The 19,340-nt window shown below is 39.1% G+C and overlaps 1 non-coding gene across 1 annotated transcript; it reads right to left on the bottom strand.

The window, feature by feature from the left end:
* Nucleotides 1-344: 344 nt before the first annotated feature.
* On the bottom strand, nucleotides 345-452 carry LOC112745537 (small nucleolar RNA R71). The gene has a single exon (XR_003173459.1). It is a non-coding gene; the product is annotated as a small nucleolar RNA R71 (small nucleolar RNA).
* Between the last annotated feature and the right edge of the window lie 18,888 nt (nucleotides 453-19,340).

The following is a 19,340-nucleotide window of genomic DNA, read 5'->3' as shown; positions in this document are numbered from 1 at the left end:
CACCTAATTCCAATTTACATGGAAGAAGCATCTCCATTCCTGCCATTGGAGCAAACAACTTTGAGCTGAAACCTCAATTAGTTTCTCTGATGCAGCAGAACTGCAAGTTTCATGGACTTCCATCTGAAGATCCTTTTCAGTTCTTAACTGAATTCTTGCAGATATGTGATACTGTTAAGACTAATGGAATAGATCCTGAAGTCTACAGGCTCATGCTTTTCCCTTTTGCTGTAAGAGACAGAGCTAGATTATGGTTGGATTCTCAACCTAAAGACAGCCTGAACTCTTGGGATAAGCTGGTCACGGCTTTCTTAGCCAAGTACTTTCCTCCTCAAAAGCTGAGCAAGCTTAGAGCTGATGTTCAAACCTTCAGACAGAAAGAAGGTGAATCCCTCTATGAAGCTTGGGAAAGATACAAACAGTTGACCAAAAAGTGTCCTTCTGACACGCTTTCAGAATGGACCATCCTGGATATATTCTATGATGGTTTATCTGAGCTATCAAAGATGTCACTGGACACCTCTGCAGGTGGATCCATTCACCTAAAGAAAACGCCTGCAGAAGCTCAAGAACTCATTGACATGGTTGCTAATAACCAGTTCATGTACACTTCTGAAAGGAATCCTGTGAGCAATGGGACGCCTATAAAGAAGGGAGTTCTTGAGGTTGATACTCTGAATGCCATATTGGCTCAGAATAAAATATTGACTCAGCAAGTCAATATGATCTCTCAGAGTCTGCATGGAATGCAAGCTGCATCCAACAGTACTCAAGAGGCATCTTCTGAAGAAGAAACCTATGATCCTGAGAACCCTGCAATAGCAGAGGTAAATTACTTAGGTGAACCTTATGGAAACACCTATAACTCAACATGGAGAAATCATCCAAATTTCTCATGGAAGGATCAAAAGCCCCAACAAGGCTTTAACAATGGTGGAAGAAACAGGTTTAGCAACAGCAAGCCTTTTCCATCACCAACTCAGCAACAGACAGAGAACTCTGAACAAAATGCTTCTAATTTAGCAAATCTAGTCTCTGATCTATCTAAGGCCACTGTAAGTTTCATGAATGAAACAAGGTCTTCCATTAGAAATCTGGAAGCACAAGTGGGCCAGCTGAGTAAAAGGATCACTGAAATCCCTCCTAGTACTCTCCCAAGCAATACAGAAGAGAACCCAAAAGGAGAGTGCAAGGCCATTGACATAAGCGCCATGGCCGAACCTGTAAGGAAAGGAGAGGACGTGAATCCCAAGGAGGAAGACCTCCTGGGACGTCCAGTGATCAATAAGGAGCTTCCCTCTGGGGAATCAAAGGACTCTGAGGCTCATCTAGAGACCATAGAGCTTCCATTGAACCTCCTTATGCCCTTCATGAGCTCTGATGAGTATTCCTCTTCTGAAGAGAATGAGGATGTCACTGAAGAGCAAACTGCCAAGTTTCTTGGTGCAATCATGAAGCTGAATGCCAAATTGTTTGGCATTGATGCTTGGGAAGTTGAACCTCCCTTGTTCATCAATGAACTAAGTGATCTGGATCAACTGACATTGCCTCAGAAGAGACAGGATCCTGGAAAGTTCATAATACCCTGTACCATAGGCACCATGATCTTTAAGGCTCTGTGTGACCTTGGTTCAGGAATAAACCTCATGCCCCTCTCTGTAATAGAGAAACTGGGAATCTATGGGGTGCAAGCTGCTAAAATCTCACTAGAGATGGCAGACAGCTCAAGAAAATAGGCTTATGGACAAGTAGAAGATGTATTAGTAAAGGTTGAGGGCCTTTACATACCTACTGATTTCATAGTCCTGGATACTGGAAAGGAAGAGGATGAATCCATCATCCTAGGAAGACCTTTCCTGGCCACAGCAAGAGCTGTGATTGATGTTGACAGAGGTGAAATAGTCCTTCAATGGAACGAGAACTCCCTTGTATTCAAAACTCAAGGATCTCCCTCTGCAACCATGAGGAGGAAGCAGGAAAAGCTTCTCTCCAAGCAGAGTCAACCAGAGCCCCCACAGTCAAACTCTAAGTTTGGTGTTGGGAGGCCACAACCAAACTCTAAGTTTGGTGTTGAACTCCCATATCCAAACTCTAAGTTTGGTGTTGGAAAGTCTCAACAAAGCTCTGCACATCTGTGAGGCTCCATGAGAGCCCACTGTCAAGCTATTGACATTAAAGAAGCGCTTGTTGGGAGGCAACCCAATGTTTATCTAATTCTTATTTTTCATGTTTTCTTAGGTTCATGATCATGTGGAGTCACAAAATAAATAGAAAAATTGAAAACGGAATCAAAAACAGCAGAAGAAAAATCACACCCCAGAACAGAGCATGGTTCTGGCGCTGAACGCCCAAAATGGGCAGCTTCTGGGCGCTGAACGCCAGAAATGGCACACAGATGGGCGTTGAACGCCCAAAATGGCCACCAACCTGGCGCTGAACGCCCAGAGTTGGATACAAAGGCATTTTTACATGCCTAATGGGTGCAGGGATGTAAATCCTTGAACACCTCAGGATCTTTGGACCCCACAAAATCCACTCAGGATCTGTGGACCCCACAGGATCCACTCAGGATCTGTGGACCCCACAGGATCCCCACCTACCTTCACTCACTTCTTCTCACCATTCTCTTTCACACAACCCCATAAACACTCTTCCCTAAAAACCCCTCACCAATCACATCAATCTCTCTTCCCCACTAAACCTTCACCACTCACATCCACCCACTCTTCCCAATAAACCTACCTCATAAACTCCACCTACCTTCAAAATTCAAAACCAATTTCCCACCCAAACCCACCCATATGGCCGAACCAATACCCCACCTCCCCACCCTATATAAAGACCTCCATTCTTCATCAAATTCACACAACACACCCCTCTACACTCCTCTTGGCCGAAACCTCATCTCCCTCTCCCTCTCCATATTTCTTCTTCTTCTTCTTCTATTCTTTTGTTTATTGCTCGAGGGCGAGCAATATTCTAAGTTTGGTGTGGTAAAAGCATAGCTTTTTTGTTTTTCCATTACCATTGATGGCACCTAAGACCGGAGAATCCTCTAGAAGAGGGAAAGGGAAGATAAAATCTTCCACATCCGAGTCATGGGAGATGGAGAGATTCATCTCCAAAGCCCATCAAGACCACTTCTATGATGTTGTGGCCAAGAAGAAGGTGATCCCTGAGGTCCCTTTTAAACTCAAAAGAAATGAGTATCCGGAGATCCGACCTGAAATTCGAAGAAGAGGTTGGGAAGTTCTAACAAATCCCATCCAACAAATCGGCATCTTAATGGTTCAAGAGTTCTATGCCAATGCATGGATCACCAAGAACCATGATCAAAGTAAGAACCCGGATCCAAAGAACTATGTTACAATGGTTCGGGGGAAATACTTAGATTTTAGTCCGGAAAATGTGAGGTTGGCGTTCAACTTGCCATACATGGAAGAGAACGCACGCCCCTACATAAGGAGAGTCAACTTTGATCAAAGGTTGGACCAAGTCCTTATGGACATATGTGTAGAAGGAGCTCAATGGAAGATTGACTCCAAAGGCAAGCCGGTTCAACTAAGAAGATTGGACCTCAAGCCTATAGCTAGAGGATGGTTGGAGTTTATTCAATGCTCAATCATTCCCACTAGCAACCGGTCTGAAGTTACTATAGACCGGGCCATCATGATCCATAGCATCATGATTGGAGAAGAGGTGGAAGTTCATGAGATTATACCTCAAGAACTTTACAAGGTGGCTGACAAGTCCTCCACCATGGCAAGGTTAGCCTTTCCTCACCTCATTTGCCACCTATGCAATTCAGCTGGGATTGACATAGAGGGAGATATCCTCATTAAAGAGGACAAGCCCATCACTAAGAAAAAGATGGAGCAAGCAAGAGAGCCCAATCATGGAGCTCAAGAGGCGCAAGAAGCTCATCACCATGAGATTCCGGAAATGCCTCAAATGCACTTTCCTCCACAAAACTATTGGGAGCACATCAACACCTCCCTAGAAGAATTGAGTTCCAATATGGGACAACTAAGGGTGGAACATCAAGAGCACTCCATCATGCTGCATGAAATAAGAGAAGATCAAAAGGCAATGAGGGAGGAGCAACAAAGACAAGGAAGAGACATAGAAGAGCTCAAGGACATCATTGGTTCCTCAAGAAGGAAACGCCATCATCACTAAGGTGGATTCATTCCTTGTTCTTCTTTCTTCTGTTTTTCGTTTTCTATGTTATGTGCCTATCTATGTTTGTGTCTTCACTACATGATCATTAGTAGTTAGTAACTTTGTTTTAAAGATATGAATGTCCTATGAATCCATCACCTCTCTTAAATGAAAAATGTTTTAATTCAAAAGAACAAGAAGTACATGAGTTTCGAATTTATCCTTGAACTTAGCTTAATTATATTGATGTGGTGACAATGCTTCTTGTTTTCTGAATATATGCTTGAACAGTGCATATGTCTTTTGAAGTTGTTGTTTAAGAATGTTAAATATGTTGGCTCTTGAAAGAATGATGACTAGGAGACATGTTATTAGATAATCTGAAAAATCATAAAAATGATTCTTGAAGCAAGAAAAAGCAGCAAAGAACAAAGCTTGCAGAAAAAAAAAAATAGGCGAAAAAAAAAATAGAAAGAAAAAGAAAAAGCAAGCAGAAAAAGCCAATAACCCTTAAAACCAAAAGGCAAGGGCAAATAAAAAGGATCCCAAGGCTTTGAGCATCAGTGGATAGGAGGGCCTAAAGGAATAAAAATCCTGGTCTAAGCGGCTAAACCAAGCTGTCCCTAACCATGTGCTTGTGGCGTGCAGGTGTCAAGTGAAAACTTGAGACTGAGCGGTTAAAGTCAAGGTCCAAAGCAAAAACAAAGAGTGTGCTTAAGAACCCTGGACACCTCTAATTGGGGACTCTAGCAAAGCTGAGTCACAATCTGAAAAGGTTCACCCAATTATGTGTCTGTGGCATTTATGTATCCGGTGGTAATACTGGAAAACAAAGTGCCAATCATTCTGTGTAGGAGAAGCTGTGTTCAAGAATCATCATACTGAACTAGGAGAATCAATAATACTATCTGAACTCTGAGTTCCTATAGATGCCAATCATTCTGAACCTCAATGGATAAAGTGAGATGCCAAAACTATTCAAGAGGCAAAAAGCTATAAGTCCCGCTCATATGATTGAAGCTCTGTTTCATTGATAGTTTGGAATTTATAGTATATTCTCTTCTTTTTATCCTATTTGATTTTTAGTTGCTTGGGGACAAGCAACAATTTAAGTTTGGTGTTGTGATGAGCGGATAATTTATACGCTTTTTGGCATTGCTTTTAGTATGTTTTTAGTAGGATCTAGTTACTTTTAGGGATGTTTTCATTAGTTTTTATGTTAAATTCACATTTCTGGACTTTACTATGAGTTTGTGTGTTTTTCTGTGATTTCAGGTATTTTCTGGCTGAAATTGAGGGACTTGAGCAAAAATCTGATTCAGAGGTTGAAAAAGGACTGCTGATGCTGTTGGATTCTGACCTCCCTGCACTCAAAGTGGATTTTCTGGAGCTACAGAACTCAAAATGGCGCGCTTCCAATTGCGTTGGAAAGCAGACATCCAGGGCTTTCCAGCAATATATAATAGTCCATACTTTGGCCAAAAATAGATGACGTAAACTGGCGTTCAACGGCAGCTTTCTACCCAAATCTGGCGTCCAGCGCCAGAAAAGGAGCCAAAACCAGAGTTGAACGCCCAAACTGGCACTAAAACTGGCGTTCAACTCCAAGGAGGACCTCTGCACGTGCAACACTTAAAGCCCAGCCCAAGCACACACCAAGTGGGCCCCGGAAGTGGATTTATGCATCAATTACTTACTTATGTAAACCCTAGTAGCTAGTTTATTATAAATAGGACCTCTTACTATTGTATTAGGCATCCTGGATTGTATTTTGATCCTGTGATCTCGTTTAGGGGGCTGGCCATCTCGGCCATGCCTGGACCTTCACTTATGTATTTTCAACGGTAGAGTTTCTACACTCCATAGATTAAGGTGTGGAGCTCTGCTGTTCCTCAAAGATTAATGCAAAGTACTACTGTTTTCTATTCAATTCTTCTTATTTCGCTTCTAAGATATCCATTCGCACCCAAGAACGTGATGAAGGTGATGATTATGTGTGACGCTCATCATCCTTCTCCCTTATGAACGCGTGCCTGACAAACACTTCTGTTCTACATGAATTAAGCTAGAATGAATATCTCTTAGATCTCCTAACCAGAATCTTCGTGGCGTACGCTAGAATGATGGCGGCATTCAAGAGAATCCGGAAGGTCTAAACCTTGTCTGTGGTATTCTGAGTAGGATTCAATGATTGAATGATTGTGACGAGCTTCAAACTCGCGATTGTTGGGCGTTAGTGACAGACGCAAAAGGAGGGTGAATCCTATTCCAGCATGATCGAGAACCGACAGATGAATAGCCGTGCCGTGACAGGGTGCGTGAGCATATAATTCACTGAGAGGAGGGGATGTAGCCACTGACAACGGTGATGCCCTTGCATACAGCCAGCCATGGAAAGGAGTAAGACTGATTGGATGAAGATAGCAGGAAAGCAGAGGTTCAGAGGAACGAAAAGCATCTCCATTCGCTTATCTGAAATTCCTGCCAATGAATCTACATAAGTATCTCTATCCCTTTTATTGTTTATTTTAATCTAATAAAGTATCATGTTTAAATCCGCCTGACTGAGATTTGCAAGGTGACCATAGCTTGCTTCATACCAACAATCTCCGTGGGATTCTACCCTTACTCACGTAAGGTATTACTTGGACGACCCAGTGCACTTGTTGGTTAGTTGAACGGAGTTGTGTCCACACATAGAGCCACAATGAGGATTCAATACAATTATATATTGTTAATCTCACACAAGTACAAAGAACATGGAACACAAAAACGTCCACCACTTTCCTTTTATGCCTTCCAAGTGTTTGATAAAATGCTTGGTTGGATCTTAGAGTAGAATTTTGTGTTCTTGGCTTGGGAAGGTAACTTAGGAACTCTTGAGTCATTAATGTCCAAGTGATTGACGATTGGGAGCCATTAACGCTAGATCTCACCAATTGATTAGGTGTAGAACTAGGACTTATGGACTTGGATTGATATAGCTCACTTGACTTTCCTCTACTATTAGTTAGGGGTTAATTTAGTGGGATTGATCCTTGCCAATTCTCATGTTGTGGTTAGTGATTAGGATAGAGATCCTTGACCACCTAACCTTGCCAAGACCTTTTTGTTAGTTTATTTCCTTTGCCATTTATATTTCTTGTCCATCATCTCAAAAACCCCAAAACATACCCCATAACCAATAACAAGGCACTTTATTGCAATTCCTAGGGAGAACGACCCGGAGTCCAAATACTCCGGTTATTTCTTATTAGGGGTTTGTTCTTTGTGACAACCAAATTTAATTTGATGTGAGAGTTGTTTGTTGGTTTGGAGCTATACTTGCAACGTAAATACTTTGTGAAATTCCTTAAAGACAACGATCATTCGCTATCAATATTGCATAGCATGCTTGTTTGTGAGTGCCTTTTTGGGATAATTGAAGCACTAGGCTTTTGATATTGAGACTGATCACCTTGATATCGATTGTTTGGGGTAGATAGGAATCCTAATGGCCACTCGCGGACGAGGTCATACACGTTCACGAACAGAGAGTAGAAATGTGCAACCGGCCGATAACCATGCCGAGTTCATGGCGGCAATGGCGAATCTTACGAATACCATGGAGGCAGATGCTGCGGCGACTCTGCAAGCTGTGCAGAGGTTGGGCCAACCAGCTGGGAAACGGAGATGGAAACAGAAACAATAATGCGGAAGGGAATGGTAATAACATGGGAGGTGCTCCGATAACCTTGGCTACTTTTCTCAAGGTTCATCCACCAAGTTTCAGAGGTTCAACCAACCCTACATAAGCGGATAATTAGTTCCAGGCCATGGAGTGTGCGTTACAAGCACAACATGTTCCGAACAACCAGTATGTGGAGTTCGCTGCATATCAGCTTTTGGGAGAGGCTCAGCATTGATGGCAAGGAGAGTGCCAGTTGATGCGACTTCCAAATGTAGAAATCCCTTGGGATGTATTCCAAACAACTTTCTACAAGAAGTACTTTCCTGAATCTGCTAGGAAAGCAAAGGAGATAGAACTTATGCAGCTGAAGCAAGGTTCCTTATCTGTGGCGGAATATAATAGCTGATTTGAGGAGCTCTGTATGTTCTCTAGAGTGTGTCAGGGGGCCTTGGAGACCTATGAAAGTTGGAAGTGCATCAAGTATCAAAGGGGCTTGAGGGATAACATCATGACTACTGTGGCTCCTTTGGAGATTTAGATTTTCTCCGATCTGGTGAATAAGGTGAGAGTTGTTGAGGAATATGCACAGACGGTAGCCTCGTCAAGGGACACTCGTGACGAAAATACTAATAGGGAATGTGACGATTACCTTGGACCAAGGGGGCAAAACTTCAAGAGAAATGGTGAAGGGAAGGGGTCAAGAGCTTACTCCTCTGATATGAAATATCAGAAGTGTGGGAACTACCATCCGAATAAGCCATGCCGGTTGGGTATGAAACTATGGTACGAGTATGGTGCACCTAGACATTTGGTTAGAGATTGTCCACACCGAGGAACACATGAGGCGGGTCGATCACAACAACAGGGTTGAGGTAATTATGAAGCTGGTAACCAAAACTTAATTTATTTTCATAGTATAGACTATTGATGCACCATTATTTCGTAGTATATTTTGTACTTAATTGAGTAGATTTTATCCACTAAACTCACACTTATTCATTGAATTCGCATGTTTTACATTTTCCTCCCTAATTCTGTGCTATGATTGAAAACATGTTTCTTTGGCCTTAAATTGTGTATTTTAATCCTCTCTTATTACCATTCGATGCCTTGATATGTGTGTTAAGTGTTTTCAGGCTTTATAGAGCAGGAATGGCTTAGAAGATGGAGAGGAAGCTTGCAAAACTGGAAGGAACACAAGAAATAAAGGAGATAACCGGTGAGCATCGACGCGCATGCCTGGCTCACGCGTGCGCGTGATCTGGAGATTTTCACAGCGACACGTGCGCGTACCTGACGCATACGCGTGAAAGCAAGTGTGCACAGCGACGTGTGCACGTACCTGACACGTACGCGTGACCCGCGAAGATGGCCATTGATGAGCGGATAATTTATACGCTTTTTGGCATTGTTTTTACATAGTTTTTAGTATGATTTAGTTAGTTTGTAGTATATTTTTATTAGTTTTTAAATAAAAATCAAATTTCTGGACTTTACTATGAGTTTGTGTGTTTTTCTGTGATTTCAGGTAATTTCTGGCTGAAATTGAGGGACTTGAGCAAAAATCTGATTCAGAGGCTGAAGAAGGACTGCAGATGCTGTTGGATTCTAACCTCCCTGCACTCGAAATGAATTTTCTAGAGCTAAAGAAACCCAATTGGCACGCTCTCAATTCCGTTGGAAAGTAGACATCCAGGGCTTTCCAGCAATAAATAATAGTCCATACTTTGCCCGAGTTTTGACGACACAAACTGGCGTTCAAACGCCAACTTCCTGCCCTATTCTGGAGTTAAACGCCAGAAACAGGTTGCAAATCAGAGTTAAACGCCAGAAACAGGCTACAACCTGGCGTTTAACTCCAAATAGAGTCTCTATACATGAAAGCTCAATGCTCAGCCCAAGCAAACACCAAGTGGCCCCGGAAGTGGATTTCTACATTATTTACTTATCTTATGTAACCCTAGCTACTAGTTTTGTATAAAAACTACTTTTAGTGATTTATTTTACATCTTATCATCATCTTTGGAACGTTTAGTCCTTAGACATTGGGGGCTGGCCATTCGGCCATGCCTGGACCTTGTTCTTATGTATTTTCAACGGTGGAGTTTCTACACCCCGTAGATTAAGGTGTGGAGCTCTGCTGTTCCTCATGAATTAATGCAAAGTACTATTGTTTTCCTATTCAATTCAAGATTATTCCTATTCTAAGATATTCGCTTGCACTTCAACCTGATGAATGTGATGATCTGTGACACTCATCACTATTCTCAACCTATGAACGCGTGCTTGACAACCACTTCCGTTCTACCTTAGACTGAGCGTATATCTCTTAGCCTCCATTCCGAAAGATCGGAGTCTTCGTGGAATAAGCTAGAATAAATTGGCAGCATTCTTGAGATCCGGAATGTCTAAACCTTGTTTGTGGTATTCTGAGTTAGATCTGGGATGGGATGACTGTGACGAGCTTCAAACTCGCGAGTGCTAGGCATAGTGACAGACGCAAAAGGATCAACGGATCCTATTCCAACATGAGTGAGAACCGACAGATGATTAGCCGTGCTGTGACAGCGCATTTGGACCATTTTCACTGAGAGGACGGACGGTAGCCATTGACAACGGTGATCCCCCAACATACAGCTTGCCATAGAAAGGAGTATTAATGATTGGATGAAGGCAGTAGGAAAGCAGAGATTCAGAAGGAACAAAGCATCTCCATACGCTTATCTGAAATTCCTACCAATGAATTGCATAAGTATCTCTATCCTATTTTATGTTTTATTTATATTTTAATTATCAAAACCACAACCATTTGAATCTGCCTGACTGAGATTTGCATGATGACCATAGCTTACTTCAAGCCGACAATCTCCGTGGGATCGACCCTTACTCACGTAAGGTTTATTACTTGGACGACCCAGTTACTTGCTGGTTAGTTGTGCGAAGTTGTGAAGAAGAATTGAGATTATGATAGTGCGTACCAAGTTTTTGGCGCCATTGAGATCACAATTTCGTGCACCAAGTTTTTGGCGCCGTTGCCGGGGATTGTTCGAGTTTGGACAACTGACGGTTCGTCTTGTTGCTCAGATTAGGTAATTTTATTTTATTTTTATTTTTGAAAAAAAATAAAAAAAAAATTATTTTGTTCTTCAGAATTTTTAAGAATGAATTCTAGAATTTCATGAGATATGTTGAATCCTGGCTGGCTGTTAAGCCATGTCTAATCTTTTGGACCGAGGTTTCACTTATCCTTAGAAGAACTTCTTTGTCTTTCTCATCAATTTAGCTGTTCTATGCAATGATCTGCTAAAGCTTAGCTGGCCATTGGCCATGTCTAGTGTTTTGGACCGAAGCTTTCACTGAAAGCTTGGCTGGCTAGTAAGCCATGTCTAATTTCTGAACCGGAGCTTTAGACTAACATTGCATGATTCCTGGAATTCTTATTAGAAATTTTAAATTTCTTTATTTTGCTTTTCCTAATTAATTTTTGAAAATCCAAAAATTTTTTTTAATAAAACCATAAAAACCAAAAATAATTTTGTGTTTTTGTTTGAGTCTTGTGTCAACTTTTAAGTTTGGTGTCAATTGCATATGTCTTAATTTCCTAAAGATTTTCGAAAATTCATGCATGTGTCCTTCATGATCTTCAAGTTGTTCTTGATGATCTTTTTTGTTTGATCTTTGCATTTTCCTGTTTTGTGTCTTTTCTTGTTTTTCATATGCATTTTCAATTTGTTAGTGTTTAAATATTGAAAATTTCTAAGTTTGGTGTCTTGCATGTGTGTCTTTTCTTAAAAAATTTTCAAAAATAAGTTCTTGGTGTTCATCTTGACATTCAAAGTGTTCTTGATGTTCATCTTGACATTCAAAGTATTCTTGCATGCATTGTGTGTTTTGATTCATAATTTTCATGTTTTGAATCTTTTTGTTGTTTTTTTTCTTTCTCTTTCTTCATTAAAAATTTAAAAATAAAAAATATATTTTCCTTATTTGCAATTAAATTTCAAAAATTTAGTTTGATTTAGTCAAAAAATTTTAACTTTAGTTGTTTCTTATGAGTCAAGTCAAATTTTTAATTTAAAAATCCTATCTTTTCAAAACTTTTTCAAAAATCAAATCTTTTTCATTTTTTGATGATTTTCAAAAATTTTAAAAATGATTTTCAAAATCTTTTTCTTAATTTCATTTCATAATTTCAAAATCTTTACTAACAATTAATGTGATTGGTTCAAAAATTTTAAAGTTTGTTACTTGCCTATTAAGAAAAGTTCAATCTTTAAATTTTAGAATCATATCTTTTAGTTTCTTGTTAGTCAAGTAATCAACTTCAATTTTCAAAATCAAATCTTTTTAAATTTTCTTTCCAAATCTTTTTCAAATTAAATTTCAAATCACATATTTTTCAAAATTTAATTTCAAAATCTTTTCTAACTACTTATCTTTTCAAAATTGATTTTCAAATCTTTTCAATTAATCTCATCTTTTTGTTTGATTCTTATCTTTTTCAAAACTACTTAACTAATTTTCTCTCTCTAATTTTCGAAAACACCTCACCTTTTTTTTAAAAAATTCTTTTTAATTAACTAATTGTTTCAAATTTTACTTTTAATTTTATTTCTCTTTTTAAATTTCGAATACTAACGAATATTTAAAATAAAAACAAAAATATTTTTAATTTATTTTAATTAAATTCGAATTCTTCCCTCTCTTATCTCCTTCTATTTATTTATTGATCTACTAACACTCCTCTCCCACTCATAATTCGAACCCACTCTTCTCCTCTGTGTTCGAGTTCTTCTCTTCTCCTTCTTCTATTCTTCTCTTCTTATACTCACATAAGGAATCTCTATACTGTGACATAGAGGATTCCATATTTTCTTTTCTGTTCTCTTCTTTTTCATATGAGCAGGAACAAGGATAAGAATATTCTTGTTGAAACTGATCCTAAACCTGAAAGGACTCTGAAGAGGAAGCTAAAGGAAGCTAAAGCACAACTCTCTAGAGAGAACCTGACAGAAATTTTCGAAAAAGAAGGAGACATGGCCGAACCTAATAAAAATGGTGGAGATGCAGGGAAGATGCTTGGTGACTTTATTGCACCCTCTTCCAACTTCTATGGAAGAAGCATCTCAATTGCTGCAGTTGGAGAAAACAACTTTGAGCTTAAGCCTCAATTAGTTTCTCTAATGCAGCAGAATTGCAAGTTTCATGGATTTCCCATGGAAGATCCTCATTAGTTTTTAGCTGAATTCTTGTAAATCTGTGACACTGTCAAGACCAATGGAGTTGATCCTGAGGTCTACAGGCTTCTGCTTTTCCCTTTTGCTGTAAGAGACAGAGCTAGAACATGGTTGGATTCACAACATAAGGATAGCCTGGACTCTTGGGATAAACTGGTCAGCGCTTTCCTGGCCAAATTCTTTCCACCTCAAAAGATGAGCAAACTTAGAGTGGAAATCCAAACCTTCAGATAGAAGGAATGAGAGTCCCTCTATGAAGCTTGGAAAAGATATAAGCAACTGATCAAAAGGTGTCCTACTGACATGCTTCTAGAATGGAGCATCATATGTATATTCTATGATGGTCTATCTGAGTTGTCAAAAATGTCATTGGACCATTCTGCAGGAGGATCTCTTCACATGAAAACCCCTGCAGAAGCTCAGGAACTCATTGAAATGGTTGTAAATAACCAGTTCATGTACACCTCTGAGAGGAATCCTGTGAACAATCGAACGCCTTAGAAGAAGAGAGTTCTTGAAATTGATACTCTGAATGCCATATTGGCTCAGAACAAAATATTGACTCAGCAAGTCAACATGATTTCTCAGAGTCTGAATGATTGCAAGCTGCATCCAACAGTACTAAAGAAGCATCTTCTGAAGAAGAAGCTTATGATCCTAAGAACCCTGCAATGGCAAAGGTGAATTACATGGGAAAACCCTATGGAAACACTGATAAACCACTATTTTGTGATTTATCTTGTACTGAAATTAAGTGTTTTTATCAAGTCTTCACCCACTTATTCATATGAATTTGCATGGTTTTGCAATTCCCTGCTTGTAATATGACATAAGTGAAAACATGTTTCCTATGCTTTAGAAATATTAAAATTAATTATCCTTTATTACCATTCGATGCCGTGATCTATGTGTTGAGTATTTTCAGGTTTTATAGGGTAGGAATGGCTTAGAAGACAGAAAAGAAACATACAAAAATGGAAGGAAAGAATAAAAATGGAGTTTTGAAGAGAAGGCAGCGACGCGAACGCATGGATGACGCGGCCGCGTGCTTGGCGCAAATTGCAAGCGACGCAAACGCGTGGATGACGCGGACGCGTGCCTTGAGCGGAACGCATACGACGCGGACGCGTAACTGACGCGTACGCGTGACCAGGAAAAACTCCAGATGACGCGAACGCGTGACCCACGCGCACGCGTGACAGACACCACGTGCAGAAACTGCAGAAAATGCCCCCAGCAATTTCTGAAACCCTTTTGGCCCAGATCCAAGTCTAGAAAACACAGATTAGAGGCTATAAAGTGGGGGAATGCATCCATTCATAGAGAGGTCTTCCATTATTCACTTTTCATAATCTAGATGTAGTTTTTAGAGAGAGAGGTTCTCTCCTCTCTCTTAGGATTCCTCTTAAAGGAATTAGGATTTCTTCTTCTCAATTCCCAGGTTTAATATTCCTTTTTATTTATTTTCTCAATTTAGTTTATGAACTCTTTATGTTTGGATTGATTTTCTTTTATTAATGCAATTTGAGGTATTTCAGAATTATGATTGCTTTCCTTTATTTATATAAATAATTTAGATTTTTCCCTTTTGGCTTTGGTTGATTAATTGGTGACTCTTGAGTTGTCAAACTCATTGTGATTGATAATTGTTATCTTTGCTGATTGATTTAAATTCCTATAACTCTAGTCTTTCCTTAGGAGTTGACTAGGACTTTAGGTGTTAAATTGATTTATCCACTTGACTTATCTTCATAGTTAGAGGTTGACTTAGTGGGAGCAAAAATATAATTCTCATCACCATTGATAAGGATAACTAGGATAGGACTTCCGGTTTTCATACCTTGCCAAGAGTTTTATTAGTTATTAATTTATTAATTCCTACAATTTATTTCCCTTGTTCAAACCTTTTAAAACCTAAAAATACTGTTTTTCATAACCAATAATAAATTCACCTCCCTGCAATTTCTTGAGAGACGACCCGAGGTTTAAATACTTCAGTTATAAATTTTATTGGGTTTTGTTACTTGTGACAACCAAACGTTTGTACGAAAGAATTTTCTGTTGGTTTAGAAGCTATACTTACAACGCGATTAATTTTGTGAATTTCTTTACCGACAAGAAATCCGATCGTCAAAATGGCGCCGTTGCCGGGGAATTGCAAACGTTTGCCTTATTATTGGTTATTGTAAATATTTTTCAAAAAAAAAAAATTCAGATTTTTATTTTAAAATTTTTATCTTATCTTATCTTAGTTTTAAATTTCAAAAATCATATCTTTTTTTTTCAAAAATCATATCTTTTTCAAAATCTTATCTTATCTTTTTTTTTTCAAAAATCATATCTTTTTCAAAATATTTTCTTTTTGTTAGTTTTTATTTCTATTTTCTCCTACTACTATGAACTCTCACCCCTTTGGCTATGAGTCTGGTTACAATTATGTTGCAGGAAGAGGAAATTACAATGAGAACAGGCATCAAGGTTGGAACAATCAAAGATGGGAGGAGCCACAAGGATTTGATCAACCCTCATGGCAACAACCACCTCCAATGGGCTGTCAACAACCATTCTGTGATGCATATCAAGGCAATGGCTATGGTGAGCACTCTTTTGATTATCAACAACCACCACTATATGCATATGAACCCCCTCCTCAACATCATTTTGGGCCACCATACTCACAAGCCCCTTACCACCAAACAGCCTCATATGATCCTAACCCTTATCCACCATACCAACCACCTTATGAGCCATATGAACCATATCTAAAACCACCCCAATTTTAACCCAATTACTCCCAGGAGCCACTACCTCCATATACACCATGTCCATATCCATCTACCCAAGAGCCATATGATCCTAATCATGCATTCCAAGCGGAACAAGAATCAAAGGATCATCTCAAGGAATCAGCGGATCGATTTCATGCAACTCTATATCAACTAAATCAAGCGATAAGTCGATTAACTTCCCAACGCTCGGACACTCAAAGTGCTCCCATGGCTACATGTGGAGAATCAATAAAAGAGCGTAGCATAAAGGAGACACTAGAAACTCCAATGGACAATGTGGAACATACCTTTGTATTGGAACAAGTGTAGGAAACCGTAATAGCTGAAGAAGAGGAAGTGGTTGAAGATTTAGGAGATGCGAAACCTCCATGGGAAATTCAAATCATAGAACCTCCTTTCAAGACATTTGAATTTGATGTTGAAGAGGGTGTAAAACCTCCAAGGCATATCATGGTTGAAGACTTGGAAGAGGTTGATCAAGAGATGGAGACTAAAGAAGCAGAAGCACAGCCTCCCATGCCCTTGGTAAGCAATGAAGAAGAGATTAAATTGGAAGAAAGCTACCAACAAGAAGAGGTTGATATTGAAAAAGCTTGCAAGTAAATGGAAAGTATCAAGAAAGACTCACGGGAGTAAAGCCTGCAATTACCTTGCCAAAGTTGTCGGAGACCCTTTCCCCTAAGTTGCCATCATCCTTCACAACATTCAAGTGGGTAAATTCATATCCCTTAGCTTTCTAATTCCACTTGAATATGGGCTACTGGAGACGGATGGTCAACTTAGAGCTCTTTGTGGCATTAAGAGTAAGAGGAAGATGGTTAGTGGTAAGAATTGTCTTGCAAGGTTCATTACAGTTGAAAGCTCAAAGTTTAATTGCAAAGGTTGGTGTAGAGCCCGATCGAATGGGTCCAGGAAGTTATTTGGATGCTTCAGCGAAAATTCAAATCGCTTGTCATCTGGTTGGAACAGTGATGATCAACAAGAAGACGGGTGCAAAAGCAAGGTTTGGGACCCCGGAATTCAATCTAGAAATCAATACTCTTGGGGCCTTGTCACCTGCTTTAACTTGCTTGAAGGCTTTCTGCGCCTAGTTTGGGATCCCGGAGGCTACTGGAATTTCAAACATTGGTGGAGATTTTTGGATGAGTTCAAACACAAGCCACCATAACAGGAAGCTCACCAGAATGTCCAACTTAAGGACTTTAACTAAAAGTGCTAGGTGGGAGACAACCCACCATGGTATGATCGTTCCTTTTTCATTTTTATTTAGTTTTATTTGTTTTCAAGTTTTATTTTATTTTATTGTATTGAACCTGGAGTTTTGCATAACATTCATATTAACATTGCATTCTGCATACTGCATTATTAAAAAAAAAAAACAAATACGCACGCGACGCGTCCGCGTCACAAGTGCAATGGGAAGAAAAGAAAATTGAACAGAAAGTCACGCGACAGCGTGGCTGGAAGTGTGCCGTTGTCACAAATTGATCCACGCGACCGCGTCGCTGATGCATCCGCGTCATGTGGGTAAAATGCCTCCCACGCGTCTGCGTCATCCACGCGAACGCGTGCCCCAAAATCGACGTAAAAAGGGGTGTATGGCAGAATGTTAGGCTGGAACGTGGCTGGACTGGTGCTAGAAGCACAAACCTTACCACGCAAACGTGTGCCTCACGCGTCTGCGCCGTTTTTCAAAACAAGGCCAACCACGCGATCGCGTCCCCCACGCGACCGCGTCACCCTCAAATTTGGCAAAATGAGTTTCAAACAGAGAGTTACGCGCCCGCAAGGCTGCCCTCGCGCTATTGGCACAAATCTCTTCACACGAACGCGTGACCTACGCGCTCGCGTCGCCTGCGCCACACAACTTATCCAAATCAGCGCCAATTATCTTATCTTTTCTTTTCTAATCCTAATTTCTTCTATCTTTCCTTCTTTCTTCTTTCTTTCTTACTTTATCTCTTTAACTTCTCATCCTTTTTCGCTTTCATCCTATTTTATTTAATTCATTTGCATACTTTCATTCATTATATTTTAATTTTGTGCATATTTTTATTTTTTTTAATTTATTATTTTTTCATTGGTGTTAAAATTTTCTTATTCAATTATTGCATCTTTTCTTGAGCTATTTTGGTGCTGCATGGCTTGTTTTATTCTGATTGGGTATTATTATTCATAAGTCAAAGCTAATTTTTAAAATACAGATATTCCTTTTGCATTGATATGCACTTACACTATCTTGCATTACCCACACTCTCTTCCCCATTTTTGTAACTTTTGCACTATTGATATGCCAATTGCTTCCACTATTTTCTCACTTGCATGTTGTAGCTACCATGTAATTGAGACCTTTATTATTTGGTATTAACACCCATATTTTATTTATGTTCTTATCTTTATTTCTGGGTTACTTTCCTTCTTTTTCTCTTCTTTCAGGATGGCCACCGAGGAAGGGAAAGGGAAAGCTTCTAATTGGGGAGACAGGCAAGTCAATTTTCACAATCTATAGAGAAAGGCATCAGTTGGAGCAGCCCGTCCACTTGTATATCTTAGCATGCACCGAGGATGGTGCAATCTTTAAGTGTGGAGAGGTCGATACCGATCTCTATGGGTTAGTTACTTCTTTTTTCAACACCAATGTTAATTTGTTAATTGCTGCATTTGCATGTTTGTTTGATTTTATGCATTTAGTTACTACTTGGTTGAAGTAATATTTTCTTTTTCAAGAAATTTTTATAGTATTTCACTAATTTAAATTGAAAAATTTGTGTTAAACTTGTTTGGAAGTTGTATTTGGAACATGATTTTTGAGCCAAAGAACACACAACCTGTGAGATTTTGAGCTTATTTATATGGTTACATTATTTAACCATAAATTTTTATTCTTGTGTGTTTTCTTCTCTATAATTGCAATCTTTGATTTGTTCCATTCTATAGGTCCATTATTTAGTGTATTTACATGCTTGCATATGATTGAAGCCATTACTTGTTTTTGCTCACTTATCCCAAATAAGCCTACCTTTTTATGTCACCCTTGTTAGCCACTTTGAACTTTTTAACCCCCTTCTATTTCATAACCACATTACTAGCCTTAAGCAGAAAAACAAAATAAAAATCCCAAGTTGAATCCTTGGTTAGCTTAAGATAGATATTGTGTATAATTTAAGTGCGGGAAATTTTATGGGAACATGGGATGATAGGAAAAAGTAGGGAATTAAATTGAATAAGTTATTTAAAAACTTGGGAAGCATGCTCATGTGAAATCAAAATAATTAAATTACCATGTGCATTGATAAAAAAAATTATTAAGTAATTAAATAAGGGGATACAAAAAAAATATATTACCCCAAATACAAAATAAAAAGAATCAATGCACATGGGTCAAAATTCAAAAATAAGTTTGACACATGAGCATGTAATACAAAAGTGAGAAAAAATTGGGTAGCTAGGTAAAGCATTTTAAATTATATAAAGTATGTATAT

Source organism: Arachis hypogaea, chromosome 14 (assembly GCF_003086295.3).
Source record: "Arachis hypogaea cultivar Tifrunner chromosome 14, arahy.Tifrunner.gnm2.J5K5, whole genome shotgun sequence".
Taxonomy (NCBI): domain Eukaryota; kingdom Viridiplantae; phylum Streptophyta; class Magnoliopsida; order Fabales; family Fabaceae; genus Arachis; species Arachis hypogaea.
Note: the sequence above shows the minus strand (reverse complement) of the source record. Positions and strands in the feature narration are given on the sequence as shown.